Raw genomic sequence first — 27,855 nt, 5'->3', positions numbered from 1 at the left:
AGAGAACCTGACCTGCCTCTTGAGAAACCTATATACATGTCAGGAAGCAAGTTAGAACTGGACATGGAACAACAGACTGGTTCCAAATAGGAAAAGGAGTACGTCAAGGCTGTATATTGTCACCCTGCTTATTTAACTTATATGCAGAGTACATCATGAGAAAGGCTGGGCTAGAAGAAGCACAAGCTGGAATCAAGATTGCTGGGAGAAATATCAATAACCTCAGATATGCAGATGACACCACCCTTATGGCAGAAAGTGAAGGGGAACTAAAAAGCCTCTTGATGAAAGTGAAAGTGGAGAGTGAAAAAGTTGGCTTAAAGCTCAACATTCAGAAAGCTAAGACCATGGCATCCAGTCCCATCACTTCATGGGAAATAGATGGGGAAACAGTGGAAACAGTGTCAGACTTTATTTTTTTGGGCTCCAAAATCACTGCAGATGGTGACTGCAGCCATGAAATTAAAAGACGCTTACTCCTTGGAAGAAAAGTTATGACCAACCTAGATAGCATATTAAAAAAGCAGAGACATTACTTTGCCAACAAAGGTCCATCTAGTCAAGGCTATGGTTTTTCCTGTGGTCGTGTATGGATGTGAGAGTTGGACTGTGAAGAAGGCTGAGCACCGAAGAATTGATGCTTTTGAACTGTGGTATTGGAGAAGACTCTTGAGAGTCCCTTGGACTGCAAGGAGATCCAACCAGTCCATTCTGAAGGAGATCAGCCCTGGGATTGCTTTGGAAGGAATGATGCTAAAGCTGAGACTCCAGTACTTTGGCCACCTCATGCAAAGAGTTGACTCATTGGAAAAGACTCTGATGCTGGGAGGGATTGGGGGCAGGAGGAGAAGGGGATGACAGAGGATGAGATGGCTGGATGGCATCACTGACTCGATGGACCTGAGTCTGAATGAACTCCGGGAGTTGGTGATGGACAGGGAGGCCTGGTGTGCTGTGATTCATGGGATCGCAGAGTCGGACACGACTGAGGGACTGAACTGAAATGATGGCTGATTTCACTTTGTTGTATAGCAGAAACTAACACATCATTGTAAAGCAATTATACTCCAATTAAAAAAAGAATATAGGCAAATTTTGGTTTGTCACTGAATCTGAAGCAGAACTATCACTTCTTCTCTGCCCTCTTTTAGGTTTCCCATCATGCTTCTGTATTACTACCCTTCTTCCACCTGCTGCCATAACGTTCAAGATGTTTGCTCTCTTTAGGGGCAGAACCACCCTGGGGTGGAGGATGAGTCAGGCCCAACAGGGCTCCAGGCCCCGCCTCCTTGGGTGGGCACGACTGCTAACATAGGCTCTGCTTCTTCAATCAGTGTCATTTCTCATCACGGCAGTTGCAGAATTCTGTTTTAACCTTTTCAGAAGGGATCCCAGAGGAAGGAAGACACAGTGAGACATAAATATAAAAACACTATTTTCCTCTCTCTCCCTGCCATGAAGCTGGCTTATATGACAGCTCTGATGCAGCTGACAGAGGAATGCATCTTGGTGAAGAGTAAACAGATCAACTGCTCTGCAGAAAAGTTGAGACAGAGGCAGGGTTCTTGGTGTAAATCAATAAGGAAGCCTTGACAGACTGGTGATAGAGCAGCAGCTCAAAACCATCTACAAGCCAGGAGGCCTTCTCGAGTTCTTAAGCTCACAGTGGAGTTTATCATCTTAAAATGTTTAAGCTTGATAGATGGTCTTATCAATGCCCTTGTTTACAGAGAAGGAAATTAATTAAAGAGAAGGGAAGTGACTCCTACAAGTTCATCCAGTACAGGATGGAGATGAAGTCCAGGTTTCCTACCTACCTAATTTCCAGCTGAACACAAAATATGAAATTACAATAATTGCAACACATATAGTGCTTACTATGTGCCAGAAACTGTTCTGAATACTTTATCCAGATTCATGTATTACCCAGAACAATTTATCATTATGCCCATTTTACAGATGAGGAAATCAAGGCACAGATAGGTGAAGTAAGTTTTCTAAGACTACACAGCTAACAATAGGTAATCTTTGAATGAAAAGAAGTTAAACTTCAGAGTTTGCTCTAACTGGTCATTTCATATGAACCCAAGCAATTTGTTTTTATGGTCTCTAATCCTGTACAATAATCTTGAAGTGACAATATTATTGTTATAATTTACAGATATTAATCACAGGGTTCAGTTCAGTTCAGTTCAGTCGCTCAGTCATGTCTGACCCTTTGTGACCCCATGGACTGCAGCACTCCAGGCTTCCCTGTCTGTCACTATCTCCTGGAGCTTGCTCAAATTCACATGCATCACGTTGGTGATGCCATCCAACCATCTCATTCTCTGTTGTCCCTTTCTCCTCCTGCCTTCAATCTTTCCCAGGATCAGGGTCTTTTCAAGGAGTCAGTTGTTCACATCAGTGGCCAAAGTATTGGAGTTTCAGCTTCAGCATCAGTCCTTCCAAAGAATATTCAGGACTGATTTCCTTTAGGATGGACTGGTTGGATCTCCTTGCAGTCCAAGGGACTCTCAAGAGTTTTCTCCAACACCACAGTTCAAAAGGATCAATTCTTCAGTGCTCAGCCATCTTTATAGTCCAACTCTCACATCTATGCATGACTACATGGAAAAACCATAGTTTCAACTAGATGGACCTTTGTCAGCAAAGTAATGTTTCCACTTTTTAATATGTTGACTAGGTTGGTCATAGCTTTTCTTTCAATGAGCAAGCACCTTTTAATTTCATGGCTGCATTCACCATCTGCAGTGATTTTGGAGCCTCCAAAAATAAAATCTCTGTTTTCCATTGTTTCCCCATGTTTGCCCTATTTGCCATGAAGTGGTGGGACTGGGTGCCATGATCTTAGTTTTTTGAATGCTGAGTTTTAAGCCAGCTTTCCCACTCTCCTCTTTAACTTTCATCAGGAGACTCTTTAGGTCCTCTTTGCTTTCTGCCATAGGGGTGGTGTCATCTGCATAGGTTATTGGTATTTCTCCCCACAATCTTGATTCCAGCTTGTGCTTCACCCAGTCTGACATTTCACATGATGTACTCTGCATATAAGTTAAATAAGCAGGGTGACAATATACAGCCTTGACTCACTCCTTTCCCAATTTGGAACCAGTCTGTTGTTCCATGTCTGGTTCCAACTGTTGCTTCTTGACCTGCATACAGATTTCTCAGGAGGCAGGTAAGGTGGTCTGGTATTCCCATCTCTTGAAGAATTTTCCACAGTTTTTCTGTGATCTACACAGTCAAAGGCTTTGGTGTAATCAATAAAACATTTGTTTTTTGGTATTCTCTTACTTTTTTGATGATCCAACGAATGTTGGCAATTTGACCTCTGATGCCTCTGCCTCTTCTAAAACCAGCTTGAACATCTGGAAGTTCACAGTTCATGTACTGTTGAAGCCTAGCTTGGAGAATTTTGAGCATTACTTTGCTAGCCTGTGAGATGGTGCAATTGTGCAGTAGTTTGAACATTCTTTGGCATTACCTTTCTTGGGATTGGAATGAAAACTGACCTTTTCCAGTCCTGTGGCCACTGCTGAGTTTTCCAAATTTGCTGGCATATTAAGTGCAGCACTTTACCAGCATCACCTTTTAGGACTTGAAATAGCTCAACTGGAATTCAATCACCTCCACTAGTTTTTTTTTGTAGTGATGCTTCCTAGGGTCCACTTGACTTTGCATTCCAGGATGTCTGGCTCTAGGTGAGTGATCACACCATCGCAGTTATCTGGGTCATGATCTTTTCTGTATAGTTCTTCTGTGTATTCTTGCCATCTCTTCTTAATATCTTCTACTTCTGTTAGGTCCATAACATTTTTGTCCTTTATTGTGCCCATCTTTGCATGAAATATTCCCTTTGTATCTCTAATTTTCTTGAAGAGATCTCTAGTCTTTCCAAGTCTATTGTTTTCCTCTATTTCTTTGCATTGATCACTTACGAAGGCTTTCTTATATATCCTTGCTATTCTTTGGAACTCCGCATTCAGATAGATATATCTTTCCTTTTCTCCTTTGCGTTTACCTTCTCTTCTTTTCTCAGCTATTTGTAAGGCCTCCTCAGACAACCATTTTGCTTTTTGCATTTCTTTTTCTTGGGGATGGTCTTGATCACTGCCTCCTGTACAATGTCACCACCCTCCAACCATAGTTCTTCAGGCACTCTATTAGATATAATTCCTTGAATCTATTTGTCACTTCCGCTGTATAATCATAAGGGATTTGATTTACATCATATCTGAATGATTTAGGTGTTTTCCCTACTTCCTTCAAGTTAAGTCTGAATTTTACAATAAGGAGTTCATGATCTGAGCCACAGTCAGCTCCTGGTCTTGTTTTTGCTGACTGTATAGAGCTTCTCCATGTTTGGCTGCAAAGAATATAATCAAACTGATTTCAGTATTGACCATCTGGTGAGGTCCTTGTGTAGTCTTCTCTTGTGTTGTTGGAAGAGGGTGGTTGCTATGACCAGTGTGTTCTCTTGGCAAAACTGTTAGGCTTTGCCCTGCTTCATTTTTTATTCCAAGGCCAAATTTGCCTTTTACTCCAGGTATCTCTTGACTTACTACTTTTGCATTCCAGTCCTTTATGATGAAATGGACACCTTTTTGGGGTGTTAATTCTAGAATGTTTTGTAGGTCTTCATAGAACCATCATCATTACTGACAGGCATAGACTTGGATTACTGTGATGTTGAATGGCTCGCCTTGGAAATGAACAGAGACCATTTTGTTCCTGTTGGGAGAGACTGACTGTAGGGGAAAGAGTCTTGTTCTGATGGGCAGGACCATGCTCAGTAAATCTTTACTCCAATTTTCTGTTGATGGGTGGGGCTGTGTTCCCTTCCAGTTGTTTGACCTGAGACCAAACTATGGTGGAAGTAATCAAGATAATGACAACCTCCTTCAAAAGGTCCTGGGCATGCACTGCCGCACTCAGTGCCCCAACCCTGCAGCAGACCCCTGCTGTCCCATGCTAGAGACTCCTGGACACTCACAGGCAAGTCTGGCTCAATCTCTTGTAGGGTCACTGCTCCTTCCTCCTGGGTCCTGGTGTGCACAAATTTTTCTTTGTGCCCTCCAAGAGTCTTTTCCCCCACTCCTGTGTAAGTTCTGTAATCAAATCCCACTGACCTCCAAAGTCAAATTACCTAGGGGTTCTCAGTCCCTTCTCCAGATCTCCAAGTTAGGAAATCTGCTGTGGGTCTTATAATTTTCTTAACAGTGAGAGAATTTCTTTGGTATAATTGTTCTGCAGTTTGTGGGCCGTCTGCTTGGTGGCTGTATGGTGGAGTTAATGGTGACCTCCTCCAAGAGGGCTTATGCCACAGAGTGTGTGACCAGGTCTCCTACACCTAGAGCCCTTGCCACTGCATCAAGCCACTGGTGACTTGTACTTCCACAGGAGACACTCAAATACAGTTCTGGCTCAGTCTCTGTGGGGTCTCTGGGCCCTGGTGCACACAAGCTTTTGTTTGAGCCCTCCCCTCTGAGCTTCTCTAGCGCATATGAGGTTTGATTTTCAATGTGATTTCACCCCTCCTTCCATCTTGCTGGGGCTTTTCCTTTGCCCTTGGACATGGGTTATTTTTTCTTGGTGGGATCCAACATTCTCCTGTCGATGGATGTTTAGCAGTGAGTTTTAATTTTGGAGTTCTCACAGGAGAAGATGAGCGCATGTTCTGCTGCTGCTGCTGCTAACTCGCTTCAGTCGTGTCCGACTCTGTGGGACCCCATAGATGGCAGCCCACTAGGCTCCTCCGTCCCTGGGATTCTCCAGGCAAGAGTACTGGAATGGGTTGCCATTTTCTTCTCCAATGCATGAAAATGAAAAGTGAAAGTAAAGTCACTTAGTCGTATCCCACTCTTAGTGACCCCATGGACTGCAGCCCACTAGGCTCCTCCGTCCACGGGATTTTCCAGGCAAGAGTACTGGAGTGGGGTGCCATTGCCTTCTCCACATGTCCTTCTACTCCACCTTTGTAGGCTCCACATTGGTTACAGGCTTAGAGAGATTAAAGACTTGACTAGACATATAGAAAGTGACAAAGATGGATTTTATTTCTTTTTCTTGTCCAATTGCTCTGACATGGACTTTCAACATTATGTTGAAATAATCTCTAATTTTTTGAGCATTTTTACCATGAAAAGTTTTTGAATTTTGTCGACACAGAATTGCTAAAGCAATCTTGAGAGAAAGAATGAGGCTGAAGATGTCACTTCCTGATTTCAAAATATATTATAAAGCCATAGGAATTAAAACATCATGGTACTCCCATAAAGACAGATCTGTAGGCCAATGGAACAGAATAGATACCCCAGAAATAGCCATGCATGTATGGTCAACTGATGTTTGACAAGGTGTCATGAATACACAGTGGGAAAATGTAGTTCCTTCAACAGGTGATTTTTTGAAAATTGAATATCTCCATGCCAAAAAAATGAAATTGAATCCCTACCTTACATCATACATAAAAATCAACTCAAAATGGGTTGAAGGCTTAACCATGAGACTTGAAACTGTAAAACTCCTAGAAAAAAGACACAGGGGAAAATATTCTTGACGTTTGCCTAGGCAATGATTTCTTGGCTATGATACCAAAAGCACAAGCAACAAAAGCAAAAATAGACAAGTGGGACTACATCAAACTCCTACAGGAATTATAAAAATCTTCTGCATAGCAAAGGAAACCATAAATAAAGTGAAAAGTATCCTACAGAATGGGAGAAGATATTTTCAAACTGTATATCTAATAAGGGATTAATTTCCAAAATATATAAGGAAATCCTACAACTCATTACCAAAAAATTCCCCAATAACCTGATTTAAAAATTGTCAAAGAACTTGAACAGATGTTTCTCCAAAGAAGATATACAAATGGCCAACAGGTAGATGAAAATATGCTCATAGTCATTAACTACTAGGAAATTCAAATCAAAATGACAGTGAGATACAATCTCATATCTATTAGGATAACAGTTATTTAAAAAATGCAAAAGATAACAATTGTTGACAAAGATATGGAAAAATTCAAGCCCTTGTAATGGTTGGTGGGGACATAAAACAATGCAGCATCCATGGAAAAGAGTATAGTGGTGGTTCCTTAAAAAATTAAAAATAGAACCACTATATGATCCAACAATCTCATTTTTGTGTATACATTCAAAGAACTGAAGTCAAGATCCCAAATGAAGATACCTTCATTCCCATGTTAACTTCAGCAGCATTATTCATGATAGCTAAGATATGAAAACAACCCAGGTGTATGACTAATGAAAATGTGGTATACCTGTACAATAGAATATTATTCAGCCTTAGAGATTGACTCAAGATGGCAGAATAGAAGGATGTGCACTCATCTTCTCCTGTGAAAGCACCAAAATTGCAACTTTTGAACAACTATTGACAGAAGGATGCTGGAACCCACCAAAAAGAGATACCCCTTGTCCAAAGACAAAGGAGAAACTGCAGTGAGATGGTAGGAGGGGGTGCAATCATAATAAAATCAAATTCCTTCATGCTCAGTAGGTGACCTACAAACTGCAGAACAATAATACCAAAAAAGCTCTCCCACTGTTGTGAGGGTTCTGAGTCCCACCTCAGGCTTCCCAGCCTAGAGATCTGGCAAAGGGACTAGGAATCTCCAGAGAATTTGACTTTGAAGGCCAGTGGGATTTGACTACAGACCTTTCAAAGGACCAAGGGAAACAGATTCCACTTTTGGGGGGCACAAACAAAATCTTGTGTGCACCAGGTCCCAGGGGAAAGGAGTAGTGAACCCACAGGAGACTAAACCAGACCTATCTTCTAGTGTTGTAGAGTCTCCTGTGGAGGCATGCATCAGTAGTGGCTCACTGTGGGGATGGGGGCACTGGCAGCAGCAGCTCTGGGAAGTGCCCCTTGGCATGAGCTCTCTCAGAGGTCACCATTAACCCTACCATAAAGCATGTAGACCTCAGGGTTGGGTCACCTCAGGCAAAACAACTAACAAGGAAGGAGTACAGCCCCACCCATCAGCAGACAATCAGCTTGAAGTTTTACTGATCATGGCCCTACCCACCAGAGCAAGACCCAATTTTTCCCACTGCTACTTCCTCCCATCAGGAAGCTTACACAAGGCCCTTAGCCTCATCCATCAAAGGACAGACAGAAGAAGCAAGAACAACAATTTTCCTTTTACCAGAAGAAAAATCACATCACAGAAAGTTAACCAAAATGAAAAGGCAGCAGATTATGTCCCAGGTGAAGGGACAAGATAAAGCATCAGAAAAACAACTAAACGAAGTGAAGATAGGCATCCTTCCAGAAAAGAAAATCAGAATAATGATAGTGAAGATGATCCAGGATCTTGGAAAAAGAATAGAGAAGATGCAAGGAGTGTTTATAAAGACCTAGAAGAACCAAAGAACAAACAAGCAGATGAAAAATACACTGGAAGGAATGAGTAGCAGAATAACTGAGGCAGAAGAATGGATATGTGACCTGGAAGACAGGTCACAGAATGGTAGAAATCACTGCTGCAAAACAGAATATAGAAAAAGGAATGAAAGAAAAAAGACTGTAGACAGTCTAAGAGACCTCTGGGACAACATTAAATACATCAATATCTGCATTATAGGGGTCCCAGGAGGAGAAGATAGGGAGAAAAGACCTGAGAAAATATTTGAAGAAATAATTGTTGAAAAGTTCCCTAACACGGCAGAGGAAATAGTCAACTCCAGGAAATGCAGAGTGTCCCAGGCAGGATAAACCCAAGGAAGAATACACCGAGACACATAGCAATCAAACTGCCAAAATTAAAGGCAGAGATAAAATATTAAAAATGGGGAAAATGATAAAATAACATACAAGGGAACTCTCATAAGGTTATGAGCTGATTTCTCAATAGAAACTCTACAAGCCATAAGGGAATAGCATGATATACTTAAAGTGATGAAAGGGAAGAACCTACAACCAAGAATACTTTACCCAGCAAGACTCTCATTCTGATTTGGCAGAGAAATCAAAGGCTTTACAGATAAGCAAAAGTTAAGAGAATTTGGCACCACCAAACCAGCTTTATCAGCAATGCTAAAGGAACTTCTCTAGGAAGGAAACACAGAGAAGGAAATGACCTACAAAAAGTAAACCCCATAAATTAAGAAAATAGTAATAGAATCATATATATTGATAATTACCTTAAATGTAAATGGATTAAATGCACCAACCAAAATACCTAGGCTGGCCAAGTGAATGAAAACATGTACATGTATGCATTTCTACTTATCATATCACTCTACTTAACCCCCTAAATTGTATGTAGTTATTTTATATTTTTGGAGAAGGAAATGGCAACCCATTCCAGTATCCTTGCCTGGGAAATCCCATGGACAGAGTAGCCTGGCAGGCTGCAGTTCAGGGTGTCACAAGAGTTGGACATGACTTAGCAACTAAACACTGCCACCATTTTATATTGTTAGGTTAATCATGCTTCCATTATGACTTGGAATTATCTTTTATTTTTTGTCATATTACTGATTGTGAAAACTGATAAGCATCTTTTAATATTGTGATTTTGTAACTATCATGAGTGGTCAACAGAAAATAATAGACTTCTATATCAATAAAACTATCATTTAATAGAAAAACCTGTAATCACTTTTTAAAATCCAGATGCACATTAGAATTATCTTGGAATTTTTTGAAAAATGCAGGTATTTTTTTTCCCCCAAAGCTCCAGATGTGATTCTAATGAGCATGGTGTTTTTTAAAGTATCTTTGATATTAATTTCTAATATTGATATTAGCTCCTCATTTATATGCTTTCTTCTCTGCAATCACCCTCTGTGTCTTTTCAGTCTTTTAAATTTATTGAGGGTTTCAATGGCTAAGTCAAAGATTTTTCTTGGTAAATGTCACATTGCACTTAAAAATATGTGGGTTTTTCTCAAATATCTTCTGATATTGATTTCTAACATAATTCCACAGTAGTAGAACATATTCTGTATAATTTCAATACTTTTAAACCATGAAATTTTTGCACCTTGTTTTACGTCCCTATATGTGTTCCAGTGTCTTCTGGTTTATAGTCTATAAGAACTTGAGTAGAATTTGTATCCTGCTGTTGTGTGAAAATTGTATAAATATTATGTTGAACTGGTCATAGTGCTTTTCAGATCTACTATATCCTTCTACTTTTCTGTCTATTGATTCTATTAATTTTTGAGAGTTTGATATTGAAACTTCAGCTAAAAATCTTATCTACTTAAAAATAATTATATAATGGAGCTATATGTAACTTTCTTCTGTATTTTCCAAGTCTCTTGTAAATGTGCTACCATAGTTTTGTAATTAAAATTTTTTTAAAGGAGTATTATTCAGCCTTAAAGAAGAAAACCTTTCCATTTGTAACATGGATGGACATTATGTTAACTGAAATAAGCCAGTTACTGATGGATGACAGTGCCTGATTCCACTTTTATGAGGCATCTATAACAGTCAAACTTATAGAAGCAGATAATACAATAGAGGCTGCTGAGGTGTGGGGGAAATTTGGTGCTTTTGTAGTGTGTACAAAGTTTTAGTCACTCAAGTTACTTAGCTCTAGAGACCTGCTGTACAACACTGTGCCTATAGCTTATAATATAGTGCTGTGCACTTCAAAACTTGTTAAGAGTGTAGATCTCACATCACATGTTTATATCACAAAACAAGCCAAAGAGACATAAAGAAACATTGGGATGTGTAGGATCTGTCTTTTACCTTGATTCTGGTGATGGTTTCACAGGTTCAAATTAATAAAATTATATGCATTAAATATGTATAATTCTTTATATGTCAATTAAATAAAGCTGTCAAAGAATTTCAAAGTAGAGATTTTCCTTGACAATCTGGGTGGGTCTGATATAATCAGTTGAAAGACTTAAGAGCAGAATGAGGCTTCCCTGAGGGAGGAGAAATTTTGCCTTGGGATCATAACTTAACTTTAGTCCCACTACAGGGTTCCAGTCTGATCTTCCTGAGGGGCTGCTCTAGGGATTTCAGACTTGTGCAGCTAGCCCTCCACAACAGCATAAGTTAGTTTCTTGCAATAAATCTATTAATGTCTATTTTCCACCGATTCTGTTTCTCTGGTTAACCTGGCCTATGCACCTTCTCTCACATTCTGCCTTGACATTCATACCTTCATGTGAGTTTTCAGTGACAATTGGTCTTCTTGTACTGATGGAATTCGTCAAGGCTGTATATTGTCACCCTGTTTATTTAACTTATATGCAGAGTACATCATGAGAAATGCTGGACTGGAAGAAACACAAGCTGGAATCAAGATTGCTGGGAGAAATATCAATAACCTCAGATATGCAGATGACACCACCCTTATGGCAGAAAGTGAAGAGGAACTAAAAAGCCTCTTGATGAAAGTGAAAGTAGAGAGTGAAAAAGTTGGCTTAAAGCTCAACATTCAGAAAATGGAAGATCATGGCATCCGGTCCCATCACTTCATGGGAAATAGATGGGGAAACAGTGGAAACAGTGTCAGACTTTATTTTTCTGGGCTCCAAAATCACTGTAGATGGTGACTGCAGCCATGAAATTAAAAGACGCTTACTCCTTGGAAGGAAAGTTATGACCAACCTAGATAGCATATTCAAAAACAGAGACATTACTTTGCCAACAAAGGTTCGTCTAGTCAAGGCTATGGTTTTTCCTGTGGTCATGTGTGGATGTGAGAGTTGGACTGTGAAGAAGGCTGAGTGCTGAAGAATTGATGCTTTTGAACTGTGGTGTTGGAGAAGACTCTTGAGAGTCCCTTGGACTGCAAGGAGATCCAACCAGTCCATTCTGAAGGAGATCAGCCCTGGGATTTCTTTGGAAGGAATGATGCTAAAGCTGAGACTCCAGTACTTTGGCCACCTCATGCGAAGAGTTGACTCATTGGAAAAGACTCTGATGCTGGGAGGGATTGGGGGCAGGAGGAAAAGGGGACGCCAGAGGATGAGATGGCTGGATGGCATCACTGACTTGATGGACGTGAGTCTGAGTGAACTCCGGGAGTTAGTGATGGACAGGGAGGCCTGGTGTGCTGTGATTCATGGGGTCGCAAAGAGTTGGACACGACTGAGCAACTGATCTGATCTGATCTGATTGAACCCTTAACTTTGTCCTGGGTATTATTCTAAGCTCTGGTACTTAATCTTCACAGTAACGCCATTAGTGGGACACTATTATTGTCATCTGCACTTTACAGATAAGGAAGCTTAGACACAGAGAGAGGAATGATCTACTGTTATGGAATATTTTGGTGTTTAAACTACAACTGGCTTTGAGATCCAAGTTCTTGGGATCTGAATGTGATTCATTTCCTGGAAGGCCAGGACGAGCTAGCTATCCAAACTGTGTTTATGGAACTACATAACTGCAGCTCATCACTGCAGAGTCCTTATAGTAAATGGAATCTATTCTTCTTCCCTTGCTTTTAAAATTTTTACATATGTTTAACATTGTAACCTGTCATTTGTCCAGGTAAAGTAGGGTTCACGGCTGACTTTCTCTAGGCTCTTTGATTATACCATCCCCAAAGCTTCCAGTGCAATCTGTTTATATCTGCTTTGATGTGTCTCTGGCTACCTGATCACCACTGGTCTATATCCATGACTTGAAGGAAACTTCTGAGTATTGAGCTTTCTATCAGAGTTTAGCTCAGTTCTTGGTCACAAGCAAGAACTCAGATAAATCTGTGATGAGTTCATGAAAAAGGTCTTTCTCCTTAAGTTAAGTGGAGGGCAGTTCTCAAATCGGTCCAGTTGCCGTACTGCAAAGGGAAGGTATCATAATCAACCGGTTAATTTTTATTAAAATGGATGATTAAACCAGGTAATATGTTTTGAAGTAGTTATTTATTTTGGCTATGCTGAATCTTTGCTGTTATGCGCAGTCTTTCTTTAGTTATGGGGAGTGGGGGCTACTCTCTAGTTGTGGTGGGCAGAGTATTGTGGTGGCTTTGGTAGTTGTGGCATGTGGGCTGTAGAGTGTGGGCTCAGTAGTCGTGGCACAGGTTTAGTTGCCCTGAGGCAAGTGGGATCTTCCCAGACCAGACATCAAACTTGTGTCCCCTGCATTGCCAGGATTCTTAACCACCGGACCAGCAGGGAAGTCCTTTATTCCTTTTGCAACTTTCTGTCCCAAAGTCTGAGATGATCATATTAAAGTTATAAAATTACTAATTATCTGATTAATGTAACACTACTGCCTTTATTGTCTTTTGCAAGGTATCTTTACACCCCTTGAACAATTGAAATTCAATTATTAATTTCTCATGGTGATCCTCACAAGAGCATCATGAGATGGCAGGTCCGTGTTCACAGGTGATGTTGCTAAAATGCAATAAAGCAACTGCTGCTGCTGCTAAGTCACTTCAGTCGTGTCCGACTCTGTGTGACCCCATAGACGGCAGCCCACCAGGCTCCCCTATCCCTGGTATTCTCCAGGCAAGAACACTGGAGTGGGTTGCCATTTCCTTCTCCAATGCATGAAAGTGAAAAGTGAAAGTGAAGTCGTTCAGTTGTGTCCTACTCTTAGCGACCCCATGGACTGCAGCCCACCAGGCTCCTCCATCCATGGATTTTCCATGCAAGAGTACTGGAGTGGGATGCCATTGCCTTCTCGGAATAAAGCAACTAAAAGTGGCTTATTCCCAAGAATTGAATTAGCCTGTGGACCTGGGTTTATTTCTCCATACCCAGGGCCCTTTTCATTACACTACATAGCTTCATAATATACTCATGCCAGGTGCAATTTCAATGGCAGGCTTTTCTTCTTCCTTTTGTCTTTATTTCTTTCTTAATTTTTTAAAAAATTTATTTTAATTGGAGGCTAATTACTTTAAAATATTGTAGTGCTCTTTGCCATACATTGACATGAATCTGCCATGGGTGTACATGTGTTCCCCATCCTGAACCCCTCTCCTACCTCCCTCCCCATCCCATCCCTCTGGTTCATCCCAGTGCACCAGCCCTGAGCACCCTGTCTCATGCATTGACTTGGACTGGGGATCTGTTTCACATATGATAATATACATGTTTCAATGCTATTCTCTCAGATCATCCCACCCTCGCCTTCTCCCACACAGTCCAAAAGTCTGTTCTATACATCTGTGTCTCTTTTGCTGTCTCGCATATAGGGTTATTGGTACCATCTTTCTAAATTCCATATATATGTGTTAGTATACTGTACTGGTGTTTTTCTTTCTGACTTACTTCACTCTGTATAATAGGTTCCAGTTTCATCCACATCATTAGAACTGATTCAAATGTGTTCTTTTTAATGGCTGAGTAATATTCCATTGTGTATATGTACTATAGCTTTCTTATCCATTCATCTGCTGATGGACATCTAGGTTGCTTCCATGTCCTGGCTATTATAAACAGTGCTGCGATGAACACTGGGGTACACGTGTGTCTTTCCCTTCTGGTTTCCTCAGTATGTATGCCCAGCAGTGGGATTACTGGGTCATATGGTAGTTCTATTTCCAGTTTTTAAAGGAATCTCCACGCTGTTTTCCATAGTAGCTGTACTAGTTTGCATTTCCACCAACAGTGTAAGAGGGTTCCCTTTTCTCCACACCCTCTCCAGCATTTATTGTTTGTAGATTTTTGGATAGCAGCCATTCTGACTGACATGAGATGATACCTCATTGTGGTTTTGATTTGCATTTCTTTGATAATGAGAGATATTGAGCATCTTTTCATGTGTTTGTTAGCCATCTGTATATCTTCTTTGGAGAAATGTCTGTTTAGTTCTTGGGCCCATTTTTTTTGATTGGGTCATTTATTTTTCTGGAATTGAGCTGCAGGAGTTGCTTGTATATTTTTGAGATTAATTTTTGTCAGTTGCTTCATTTGCTATTATTTTCTCCCATTCTGAAGACTATCTTTTCATGTCACTTGGTCATGATGTATGATCATTTTAATATGTTGTTGGATTCTGTTTGCTAGAATTTTGTTAAGGATTTTTGCATCTATGTTCATCAGTGATATTGGCTTATAGTTTTCTTTCTTTCTATCTTTTTTTTTTGTGGCATCTTTGTCTGGTTTTGGTATTAGGGTGATGGTGACCTCATAAAATGAGTTTGGAAGCTTACCTTCCTCTGCAATTTTCTGGAAGAGTTTGAGTAAGACAGGTGTTAGCTCTTCTCTAAGTTCTTTCTTTCTTTTTTCTTTTTTTAATAACCAACTAAATCATGGACATCTGACCTCTCCCAGGGAAGAGTATACTTATGTACATTCTTAATATTCTCTTTGGTAATAAGCACTCTAAAATTGCCCAGAATAATTAATCCAGTCAGAGCCTTACTGAGCTCATTTAAAGGTAGAATTTTAAATTGAGACCATCAAAATTAAATGCTAACAGAATCAGTAATGTAGGAATCAGACTGTGTTCTCATATTACTTAGTCCAGACCAATTTCCTAACTTCAGCTTTTTGGAAATCAGTCAATGCTCTGTCATTTTAAGGAGAGAAGGCAATGGCACCCTACTCCAGTACTCTTGCCTGGAGAATCCCATGGGCAGAGGAGCCTGGTGGGCTACAGCCTATGGGGTCGCGAAGAGTTGGACACAACTGAGTGACTTCACTTTCACTTTTCACTTTCATGCATTGGAGAAGGAAATGGCAACCCACTCCAGTGTTCTTGCCTGGAGAATCCCAGGGACAGGGGGAGCCTGGTGGGCTGCCATCTATGGGGTCACACAGAGTTGGACACAACTGAAGTGACTCAGCAGTAGCAGGCAAATATACACAACTGTATTTCAGGATAGTATGATTAAGGATTTGGGAGAATTTCATTCATAGTTTAGTACTTGGAATGGCTTCTTTTTTGTTAAAATTCAATGATAATCCTTAACACAAAATTTGTTTAATAATTTATACAGGACTATAAACATCTACAAAAAAAGAGTATTAAATATCTATTTGTTTATTTGGTGGTTGTGACTTGGGGACAGGCAGACCTTGGTGAGGGTGTCCATGAGAACACTCCTTTGATTATTTTATCATTACTTGATTGTTTTCACTCACTTCAGACTTGGCAGTAACCTTCTAACATCAACTCAGCTACTAGGATGGGAGTTAAATGTAGTTTCTCCATTTGTAATTGAGAACACTCTGATTTGGATCTCTGAGTTTGGCAGGATGGGCTGCATAGGGAGTTTAGACAGAAATCTTCCCAGTAGAGCAGGAATGAAGCCTAACTCTGGGAGATGGACACATGCAGCATCTGGATGGAGGAAAGAGTCTCTCAAATGAACATAATGTAGCAATAGCCACAGAAATGCAGGCAGGGCTGGGGCCTCAACCATCTGCATCTCTGGGAGTCACCTTTGCTGGGCTAGTGGGCAGGACTAGTGGACGTCTGTCTGTCTGAGAGCCTGAGTATCTTCTGGGGACTCGACCTAAGGGGAAGAGAGAGTAAGACAACAAGATGGGCCCAGGAACAAAGAACTGCATTTTCAAGGAGTGGGCAAGGCTGCACAGAATCTGGTGACCATTGCTCAGAATTTTCCATAAGTTTAACCCCAATAGATTCATGTCTGAGTTCAAGGGAGGGAGTTGTAAGTAGAAAGGTAGCCCGACAGAGCAGTTTTCACAATATAGCAGGGTCATATGTAGATCAGGAGAAGAGAGGGAGTTAGATGCACTAAGAAGCCCAGATTTGAGGATGCTGAGGGCTCAGTGTATCTCCATGCAGGGGATGTGCTGCTGGGGGCTGAGGGCAGGGGGATGGCAGGGCAGCCACAGCAGGGTGGTCTGGCAGCTTAGAGAGCACAGTCTGGGTCTCCACACACTCAGGCACCTAGGTACCAAGGCAGAAGCAGCAGCAGTGGAGAGAAAATGTTGCTGAAATCTTAGGTATCCATGGAAGATGACACCCTTTGATCTGGAGGCTAATACTTTCCATGAGCTTCTGATAGAGTGAGAGTGGGGAAGGGCCCTCAGTGGGCTTCAGGGGAGGCAGAAGCAGGAGGTGATGCACAGGAAGAGGGTCAGGGCATGGCCCAAGCCAGAGGTAGCGGAAATGACATGTGGGTGAACAAATGCAAGAACAAGCTTGAAAAATTCAAGAAATAGTTGAAGGGTGACCTTTAAAGGGAAGGGAGGTCAGAGGTCCTGCTTTAGTTGATGGAGCAAGACAAAGAAAAATGTAGTCTACCACCAGTCTTTATTTTCAAATCCATACTAAATATTGGATATATCAACTTGTCTTAACTCAGGTGCAGACCCTTACATGAGTCTGTGCACAGTCATCCACCAATCCACCACCTGTTTTCCCTGCCCAGCCTGCTGACTCCACCTCAAGAGGAAACACAGAGTGTCTGGGACATGCAGTCCAGCGGCAGTGGGGAGGTGCGCTGTGTCCAGCCTGGGGGTACACCACCTTCCTTGTCAGTGCCCTGTGTCCAGACTGGTGGGACTCCCTCTAATCATGAAACCAAGCTCAGGTACTCCGTGGGAGAAGCAGCCCAAAGCACAAGTTTCCCTTCAGACTTGGGTCAGAGCCATGTACCTCAATCTGCTCCTTATGTCTTGATCTTCAGGTTCCAGACTCCACTGCTGTTGACTTCATTGCTTTTTCTTCTAAATATGCTCTTGATTTATATTTTGCATTTGCCTCACTACCTTTTCACAAATGCGGCACAGCTTCCTTTTCTAAAATTACAGAGTTGTTGGTTAAAAACGTAAGTGCCTCCAAGGGAGGAAATACCTTGACCTTGGGAGGAATTTGCTAGTGGAGTCATTCAGAATTTGATTCAAATCTCCTCTCTTTCCCTGGACAGCTGTGTAATCATCCCCAGCTCATGCTGTCTCCCTCCGCCCCCCATCAGTTTATTCATCTCTAAGGTAGGGATGATAACTCCTCTCCACTCACTAGGTTGTTGTGAGGACTTGTTAGACATTTACATGTTATTTATTTATCACCTACCACGGACTAGTAATCACGCTGGCAATGGGGAAAAGAAATGAGGGACTTAGCTCCTGTTCTCAAGATGCTGATGATGTGGCACAGGAGATGGATGTTCAAATAGAGCAGAAATGGCAAAACTGGAGGGTTGCACCAAGGGTTGTCTGGGAGTCTTCACTAAGGACAGTCAAGTCAGACAGCAAATGAGAAAAGAGCCCCCAGAGAACAGCATATGGAAGCATGAGGGGTCTTGATCTCATCCACACAGAAAGACAAATAACTAAAATCAGACCTTTCCATGAGGTAGGGACAGATAGAGCAGGGGAGCATCTACCTGAAGGGACCACTGGAGGATGCAGGGGTACTTTCTTCTTTCTCTTGTTTACACTCAAGCCTTAATGCAACAGGAATGCAATCTAATTGAGTCTCTCCTCTCCCCTCAAATTATGTGTCCGAGCAAAAGGACAAGCCTATCAGAGCACGTCTCTGCAGGACCTTGTACTATGCTATGATGAATGCCCCAGGATGTGGGTCCTGTTGTGGCCTGTGATGCTAGTATCTGTGAGATATTGGGCAGGTCATTTCATCTCTCTGGGTTTCAGTCCTCATTGTCAGAATGACTATCTTGCACTGGAGGAAGAGTGATATAATTTTTATGTGTATGGTTTTAATATGTCTCAGTCAGTTCAGTTCAGTTGCTCAGTCATGTCCAACTCTTTGTGACCCCATGGACTGCAGTGTGCCAGGCTTCCCTGTCAATCACTAACTCCCAGAGTTTACTCAAACTCATGTCCATTGAGTCGGTGATGCCATCCAACCACCTCATCCTCTGTTGTCCCCTTCTCCTCCTGCCTTCAATCTTTCCCAGCATCAGGGTCTTTTCCAAGGAGTCAGTTCTTCGCATCAGGCAGCCAAAGTATTGGAGTTTCAGCTTCAGCATCAGTCCTTCCAATGAATAGTCAGGACTGACTTCCTTTAGGATGGACTGGTTGGATCTCCTTGCAGTCTAAGGGACTCTCAAGAGTCTTCTCCAACACTACAGTTCAAAAGCATCAATTCTTCAGTGCTCAGCTTTCTTTGTAGTCCAACTATCATATCTGTAAATGACTACTGGAAAAACCATAGCTTTGACTAGATGGACCTGTGTTGGCAAAGTAATGTCTCTGCTTTTTAATATGCTATTTAGTTTGGTCATAGCTTTTCTTCCAAGGAGCAAGTGTCTTTTTATTTCATGGCAGTCATCATCTGCAGTGATTTTGGAGTCCAAGAAAATAAAGTCTTTCACTGTTTTCATTGTTTCCCCATCTATTTGCCATGAAGTGATGGGACTGGATACCATGATCTTAGTTTTCTGAATGTTGAGCTTTAAGCCAGCTTTTTCACTCTCTTCTTTCAGTTTCATCAAGAGGCTCTTTAGTTCTTCTTCTTTCTGCCATAAAGGTGATGTCATCTGCGTATCTGAGGTTATTGATACTTCTCCCGGCAATCTTGATTCTAGCCTGTGCTCCATCCAGCCCAGCATTTTGCATGATGTACTCTGCATATAATTTAAATAAGCAGGGTGACAATATACAGCCTTGATGTACTCCTTTCCTGATTTGAAACCAGTCTGTTGTTCCATGTACAGTTCTAACTTGCTTCCTGACCTGCAACAGTCAAGAGTCAACTTTTTGATATGTCTAAGGAGAGCTTATTAATTTTCAGATTCCTGGGATTTACCTTCAGAGATTCTGATTCGGTTTTCTGGAGGAGGGTCCCAAGAACTTGATTTAGAAGCAAGCAACTTGTCAGTTTGGATGTATGTAGTCTCTGGACACATTGAGAAACACTGGACAGAAAATTCAGGAGTCCATGGCTTGTGACAATGGTGGCAATAATTACAATTATATCCTTATAAAAGACCCTGATACTGGGAGAGATTGAAGGCAGAAAGATAAGAGGATGACAGAGGATAAGATGGTTGGATGGCATCATGGATTTAATGGACATGAACTTGGGCAAACTCCAGGATATGGTGAGGGACAGGGAAGCCTGACATGCTGCAGTCCATGGGGTTGCAAGAAGTCAGACACAACTTGATGACTGAACAACAACATTCTGGCTTACACTCTGTGTTCTTCAAATCAATAAGAAACTTGATCACAGATGGAAAACAATATCCAAGGGCCATCCTTATTCCTTAATGGTCATTCAGTGTAGCACCACTCTAAATAGGCAGCAAAAAATCCTGAAATATTACACTCATGAGAGCTGGACTGAGAGATGCCCAGGAGGAAGGGTGATGCACCTGTCTGCTTTATCTCGCTGGTGCATACATCTCGTCTCTTCTGGACTGCAGCCAAGCCTGGAGGCATTCCATAGTGAGGTGTGTCAGCCTTTGCTTTCACTGGAAATGTATGACTTTGGGAGATTCGATTAGTTCAGATAAGCTTCAGGGGCCTCCAATGCTTGTCCAAACCATTTTAACTTCACACCTCACTAGTCTTTAGGAAGATTGAAAGCCCTAGAGTTGTGTGGGTGGAGTGAAGAGGCCAGCTTTGATAGCGACTTATGCCCCAAGCTTTTGTCAGGAGCTCCAACTCCATGACTGGTTACTTTGTGTTGCCTCAACCTGTTCTATACTTCTACCGAATTTACAGGTATTATATCTGTCTGAGAAGCTGATATTCAATCAGAGGACTGATGCGTAGTTGAACTCAGGAAACTTCCTTGGGTGAACTGCAAATGTGAATATAACCCCTACTCAAAGCACAGATATTTGATAATACCAGACAGTCCAATGGGCTGTTGTAGTATGATGCATACTCTTCTGAACATCTATTGAAGCACTTCTGTCCTCAAGGAATTCTGAAGTTGCAAGTGTCTCTCCTTTCTCTCTTTGGTCCCTCTGCCTCTTTTATCTATATCTCCATCCTCTATGTATTTCCTGACACCTATGTTGGATGAGTTTGATGTATTCTATAATAGGAGGCAGAAAAAGTGAAAAAATAGGTTTTATTTTTCCTATCTGATGGTTTCCTTTCATTCATTATCAAACCTTTATTGACTACTTCCAATGTGTCAGGAAATGAACTAGATGTAGTCCATGGAGCAACACACGGGGCAGATAGATGAACTGATCTCTACCTATATAAAGCTCACAGTCTAGCATGGAAGGAACCATGCTAAATGTCCATCAACAGATGAATGGATAAAAAAAGTGTGGTACATTTTTTCAATGGAATATTACTCAGCCATAAAAAGGAACAAAATTGGATCATTTGTAGCGATGCGGATGAATCTAGAGTCTGTTGTACGGAGTGAAGTAAGACAGAGAAAAATAGGCACCCGTGCGAACATGGCGCTGCGCGCGGTGTGGAGCGTGCGGGCCGCGGTCGGCGGCCTGCGCGCCATCTCGGCACCCAGCGCGCCCTGCTCGCCACGGCCCTGGGGACTGCGAGCGGGTGCAGTCCGGGAGCTGCGCACCGGCCCTGCTCTGCTGTCGGTGCGGAAATTGACAGAAAAACACGAGTGGGTAACAACAGAAAATGGTGTCGGAACAGTGGGAATCAGCAATTTTGCACAGGAAGCTTTGGGAGATGTTGTTTACTGTAGTCTGCCTGAAGTTGGGACAAAGTTGAACAAACAAGAGGAGTTTGGTGCTTTGGAAAGTGTGAAAGCTGCTAGTGAACTCTATTCTCCTCTATCAGGAGAAGTAACTGAAATTAATAAAGCTCTAGCAGAAAATCCAGGACTTGTCAACAAGTCTTGTTACGAAGATGGTTGGCTGATCAAGATGACATTCAGTAACCCTTCAGAACTAGATGAACTAATGAGTGAAGAAGCATATGAGAAATACATAAAATCTATTGAGGAGTGAAACTGGAACCCCTAAATAAACTACTTTGAAACAACTTAATCTAGCATAGTTGTCTTAAATTAGTGGTAGATAGATATTCAGAAAGCAACTTTTAGCAAAAGAAACTACTTTTAACAATGTTTCCTGAAGAAAATACCCCTTAACTTTCTAATGACTTCAGATAAACACTGCATCTTTTTCCACAGCATCCTGTGATTTTTAGGCTAGGCTCCAGTTATAATATTCAGAATTCCTGAAATTATCTCTGGTAAAACTAATTACAAAAATTATGTAATTCAAGGATAACATGGTTATCTTAAACCTTGTATGACTTGTAACTTGCTTACAGCTATCCTTGGATTTGGGTCAAAATTATCTTTCCACTAGAAATAACTGCCAGTGGAGAAAAGTTTGTTAGTTGTATAGTGTCCAGTGAAGAATATTACTATCTGAATTTTGCAACACACTGTGTTTGCTGGTGCTATTTTTATACAGTGAAGCAACAGCCTTGCAGGAGAATAAACAATAAAAAAAAAAAGACAGAGAAAAATAAATATCATATATATGAAGAAAAATGGTCCAGATGAACCTATTTTCAGGACAGGAATAGAGACACAGATATAGAGAACAGACGAGTGAACACAGGGCTGGATGGAGAGGGTGGGACAAATTGAGAGAGTAACATTGACCTATATACACTATCGTGTGATAGTGTATAGAGAGCTAGTGGGAAGCTGCTGTATCACACAAGGAGCTCAGTTCAGTGCTCTGTAGTGATCTAGAGGAGTGGGATGAAGGGAGTGGGAGGAAGAGTGAAGAGGGAGGGGATATATGTATACATATAGCTGATTCACTTCATTGTACAGTAGCAGCCAACACTATATTGTAAAAAAAAAAAATTACACTCCAATTAAAAAAAAAAACTCACAGTCCTGTGGTAAAGCAGACATTAATCACATATAGAAAAAAAAATGTAAAATTAAAGTGGGTACATCATTGGGTCTCAGTAAGAGTTGGTTAGATAAATGAATGAGTAATGACACCAACATGCAAATGAGATCTTTTATTTAAGGACCTTGGAGAACTTCACAAATGCTAATTCAAATTCACTCCAAATATTTTGGAGGATCAGTGGGATCTGGTACAAAACCACTTTCATTTAGAATTCAGATTAGGTACATAACCCATAGCCTCAACTTGAACCTCAGAGTTTCAAGACAGAAAAGCCATCCTAGGACTCCAGGGTCAGATATAGTATCCACAATATGTTCTGTGTTAGATTCTTTAGCCCTGTTCAAAAAGCCCAGATTGTAGTTGCATGATGAGCCTTGAGTAAATGCCCTCTGTGCAATGTAGGTCCTGCAGGTCAGAGGTTACACCTCCCCCATTTCCTTGTAAAGTACCCTCTATGCTAAGTCGCTTCAGAGTTGTGTCTGACTCTGTGCAACCCCACAGACGGCAGCTGGATACATGCTTATTGCCCTGTTAGTTTATCTCTTTTTTAATACAATTGGTGTTTGAGTTATTTCTAAGCACCAGGCGCTCACTGGCCAAGTCCTCTAAGTACATCTCATTTAATCCTCATAACAAACCTGTTAGGCAAGAGTTGATAACAATATTTTGAAGAAAACTAAAGCCCAGTGACATAAGGTAATTTTCCAGAGGTCACTCAGCTAGAAAGTGATAAAATTGAGATTTGAACCCTGGTCTCTTGAGAAAGAGCCCCTGCTTTTCCATATACCACACTGCATTTTTATTCATCATTAAATGGATATTTATTATCTGTTGTGTTTTCTGTAACTTTCTGGAGACATTACAATTGACACAGGATGCCATTTCACTATTTTTATGAAGTCTATCCACCTCAGCATTTATCAAATCCCAGAGAATCCTGTAGAATTCTTTAGCTGCAGGCAAGTCTGAGATGTAAACTATTCTAAATAGGGGAATGACATAATCAGACTAGCAGTGCAGAGAGATTACTGTGACTGCTAAGTGGAGTAAGAATAAAAGGGGTGGGGATAGAAGTCCAGAGATGGCCTGCAGTAAATGTATGGCATGGGAACAGAGGTATTACAGAAGTGGCAGCTATGGGTCTCAATCTCTAAGTAGAGGTTGGGGTTGAGCAAGAAGAAAAAGAAGAAATTGCTATTACATGCAAGCTGCTGGTCTGAGTGATTCAATGTACCATTCAGCTGGATGCCAATCACCGGCAGGCGCAAGGGGTGGTTTAGTATTTGGCTATGTCGAACGTTGACTCCCACGTTCCTGACCTCTAATAAACACCATGAATCTCTGTGCTCAAGACAGGTAATCATTGTTTTTTCTAGAAAAATGCCTGTGTCTCTATTTCTAAATGAGCCATGCTGCTCATGGTTTATTGATTGCTCTAATTTAATGCCCGGAGGCAATCTCCTATTGGTCCCTGAGGAGGAAAAGGCACTTGAAAACCAGAAAAGAACAGATGACTCCATTCATATGGCTTAATCAGTCTGGAAACCACAAGCTGGCAGCATGGGGCTCACTGACAGCCAGGAGGGAGTCTTGGCTCAGCCAGGCAACTTCATTACTGTGTGTTTCCCACATAAGCTCATTTACTCACTTCTCTTGTTTAATTATTGCATTTGGAACCATCACAGTGAAGTGAAAGTCACTCAGTCGTGTCCGACTGTTTGTGACTCCAGGGACTATACAGTCCATGGGATTCTCCAGGCCAGAATACTGGAGTGGGTAGCCCTTCCTTTCTCCAGGGAATCTTCCCAGCACAGGAATTAAACTCAGGGCTCCCACATTGCAGACGAATTCTTTACCAGCTGAGCCATGAGGGAAGCCCTTGGGATCATCATAGGTGTTCAAAATTTGGAGGTTTTAAAACAAGGGGACAAAATTTAGACCCTAAAATCATGGAGAAGGGAGCTGTTCCTAACCAATCCCAAGAAATGATTTATGGAAAACAGTTTTGTGGCTGCCACATCCAAGCCAATTCTGGGAGTTTGAATTCAACTAAAAATGGAAACAGTGGCAGATTTTATTTTCTTGGGCTCCAAAATCACCGCGGACAGTGACTGGAGTCATGAAATAAAAAGTTGCTTTCTCCTTGGAAGGAAAGTTATGACAAACATAGATAGTGTATTAAAAAGCAGAGACATCACTTTGCTGACAAAGGTCCATATAGTCAAACCTATGGTTTCTCCAGTAGTCACACATGGATGTGAGAACTGGACCATAAAGAAGGCTGAGTGCCAAAGAATTTATGCTTTTGAACTGTGGTGCTGCAGAAGACTCTTGAGAGTCCCTTGGACAGCAAGAAGATCTAACCAGTCAATCCTAAAGGAAATCAACCCTGAATCTTCATTGGAAGGACTGATGCTGAAGCTGAGGCTCCAATACTTTGGCCACCTGATGCAAAAAGCCAACTCACTGTAAAAGACCCTGATGCTGCAAAAGACTGAGGGCAGGAGAAGGGGGCAACAGAGGATGAGATGGTTGGATGGCATCACTGACTCAATGGACATGAGTTTAAGCAAACTTTGGGAAATGGTGAAGGACAGGGAAGACTGATGTGCTGCAGTCCAGGGGGTTTCAAAGAGTTAGACATGATTTAGCGACTGAACACCACCAATCTATCCACAGACAGTATAAAATATCTCAGGCATCCCAGTCAGATTCACAAATATTGTTCTGGATTCTCCTGCCTCATCACCACCACAGACTGGCCCGTGCTATGTCCCTGTGTTTATAATGTTTCTTTGGCCTCTCTGGGCATCCTAACTTATCCTTTGGGCCCCCATGCATGCTCATCTCTTCAGGTTCTGGCTCCACCTTGGGACACTCTCACCCAGGTCTCTTGTGGGCCAACATCACATATGACCTTCATGTGGCTCCTGAATACTCATCTAGGAATTAACTTCTGACTGAAGTCTTGTATAGATTTACTCCAACACCTTTGAAACCAAGCTTAGGGAAATCCAAAACTTTTGCTTTTAGTTTCATTTACTTCCTTGTGATGAGGTTCCTCTGTCAGTTAGCCTTTCTACATAGCACCAGCTGTTCCTGGTCAATCTGTGCCTCTCTGAGCAATTCTGCCTAGTACGTGAGTGTAAGGAGAAGAGTATGGAGATTCAGGATGAAATAAGAAAGTCAAACAATGGAACTAAGTAGCAGTGGCTACTGGTGAAACTCTCCTGGTCAGAGAGAATAATTTTTCCTCTTCTAAGCAGTAATTATTATAGACAGACTTTTGAGTTGAACACTTCCCTGAGACATAGGAGGGCTTGGTTCTGAGTTATTCAGGAAGAAGCCCTATTTTTTCATCTGGATGAAGTCAGAAACACATTTGCAAGATGGACAAGCAGAAAGCTGAGATTTTGACAGTGTTAAGCAGGGCCACTGACCTATCTTATCAAGCTTATTTCCCAAGTAATTGAACCTTTTTTTTTTTTCTCCTCATTCCATTTCTATCACCAGACAGATCAATAGGTTTATTTGTCTCTGGGGAGATGACACAGAATTTCTTTACCTGGAAGTGTAAATTAGTCCATTCACTGATGCGAAGGCCGTCCTAGTAACAGGGTCATCAATAACTACTTTAAAAGCCAGAAAAAGTAGTGGAAACTAGATTTTTTTTTTTTTCTGGCTTTCATAATAGCGCATTTTCATTGGTGGTATTTGGTAAATGGACCCAAGTTTCCATCTAAATTCCATTCTCCACATCAAGTTTATTATTTTAAAGAGCAGAAATCAAAATCTATATGGTAGCAAAGCCTTTTAAAAGTGCATTTCATAGAGGACCTATTTTATGGGAGGTTAATAAGGTATCAACGAAAAAGAGCTGAATCCTCAAATAATCTTGGGTTATCAAAGTTAAACGGTTTTCTCTGTTTTGCAGACTTTGAAATGCAAGCATGAGGCTAACCAAGCAACAAGGGCACAAAATTTAAGGAAGCAGTTGTTCTTAGGGCAGCACAAGCACAGGCTTGTCACTTGCATGAAGCTGAGAGTGAGTTCTTCCTTAAAATTTGCATCAATACTCCTTTTGCCTTTTCTTACTCCACATCCTGCTAATTTGTATTGTGAATAACTTTCAAGATTAGGGCATATATGCAGTATATAACACACAACTTACTTGGTCAAGGAACTTGGACGTGTATTTGTAGAATAGGTAGTAAAGAAGGATGTCCTTGGCAGGTGGACAGCACATTCTGGAGAAGCTGTGCTTGGGTGCAAATTCTTTCTTCTGAATCCATCTTATTTTTCTGTTCTGGTAATTTTATGGTGAGCTCACATTTTCTGTAATCTCTGTGTCAGCAATGCAAAAATCTCTGTTTCCTCATGAGCAGCATTTATCAGGGTTCTTTTTTTAAAATGTATTTTTAAAAAATGTATTTCTTCTTTGTTGATGGATTCATTGCCTTTATCAGTGTGAATGATGCCTTGGCAAAAATGGGAGTGGGGATAGCCCATTAGACATAGGGATACAAATTATCCTTGATAGAGAAAATCTCTGTTCATCAATACTGATGCTGTGTCATCAATTTAATAGCTGAATGCAAAGGACCATTAAACCTAGCTGTGTTTGCCATATCATTATTTATAATAGTGCCCAAGGGTAACACGTATTTAACTCCATGATGGATTGACATAACAAATGCATGGTGATCAATCATATTTTATAAACACTTGTTACCAGGCTACATGTGGAATGTGAAGGTTGACTTGTGGTATTTCAGTGCTTCCCTGTCTAGACTGTTGCTCTGGGCTGGTGTGGGGCCACCTCTGATGGGAACTTTATCCTCAGATCCAGAGTCAAAGCTGGTAGTTCTACTTTGATATTCAGTATCATCTTGCCATCTAGCTTAATCTTTGGGAGGGGGCTGGTATGGAGAATTTGCCAGTTCCTCCTTATCTAGAATGGCTCCTCTTTTTAGGTCCCCACCAAGTCATGAGTTTTTCCTTTGCCCATGAATCTCTGCTTTTACTGTTTTCCTTTTGCCATTTGCCTTTAAAGCAATCAATTTCCACTCTTCTCCAAGTTTCCCCTCACTGCAGCTATTTTGTGTTTCCCTTCACTAGAGCTATTTTTTAAC

The 27,855-nt window shown here is 41.3% G+C and overlaps 1 protein-coding gene and 1 pseudogene across 4 annotated transcripts in view; one reads left to right on the top strand and one right to left on the bottom strand.

Annotated features, from left to right (window-relative positions):
* CPNE4 (copine 4) overlaps positions 1-27,855 on the bottom strand; it is a 686,364-nt gene that overhangs the window by 55,524 nt on the left and 602,985 nt on the right. The gene's annotated exons all lie outside the window — the stretch shown is intronic.
* On the top strand, positions 21,261-21,824 carry LOC139184566 (glycine cleavage system H protein, mitochondrial pseudogene; annotated as a pseudogene).

The sequence above is a fragment of the Bos indicus genome, chromosome 1 (genome assembly GCF_029378745.1).
Source record: "Bos indicus isolate NIAB-ARS_2022 breed Sahiwal x Tharparkar chromosome 1, NIAB-ARS_B.indTharparkar_mat_pri_1.0, whole genome shotgun sequence".
Lineage (NCBI taxonomy): Eukaryota > Metazoa > Chordata > Mammalia > Artiodactyla > Bovidae > Bos > Bos indicus.
This window is presented reverse-complemented; position numbering and strand designations above follow the sequence as displayed.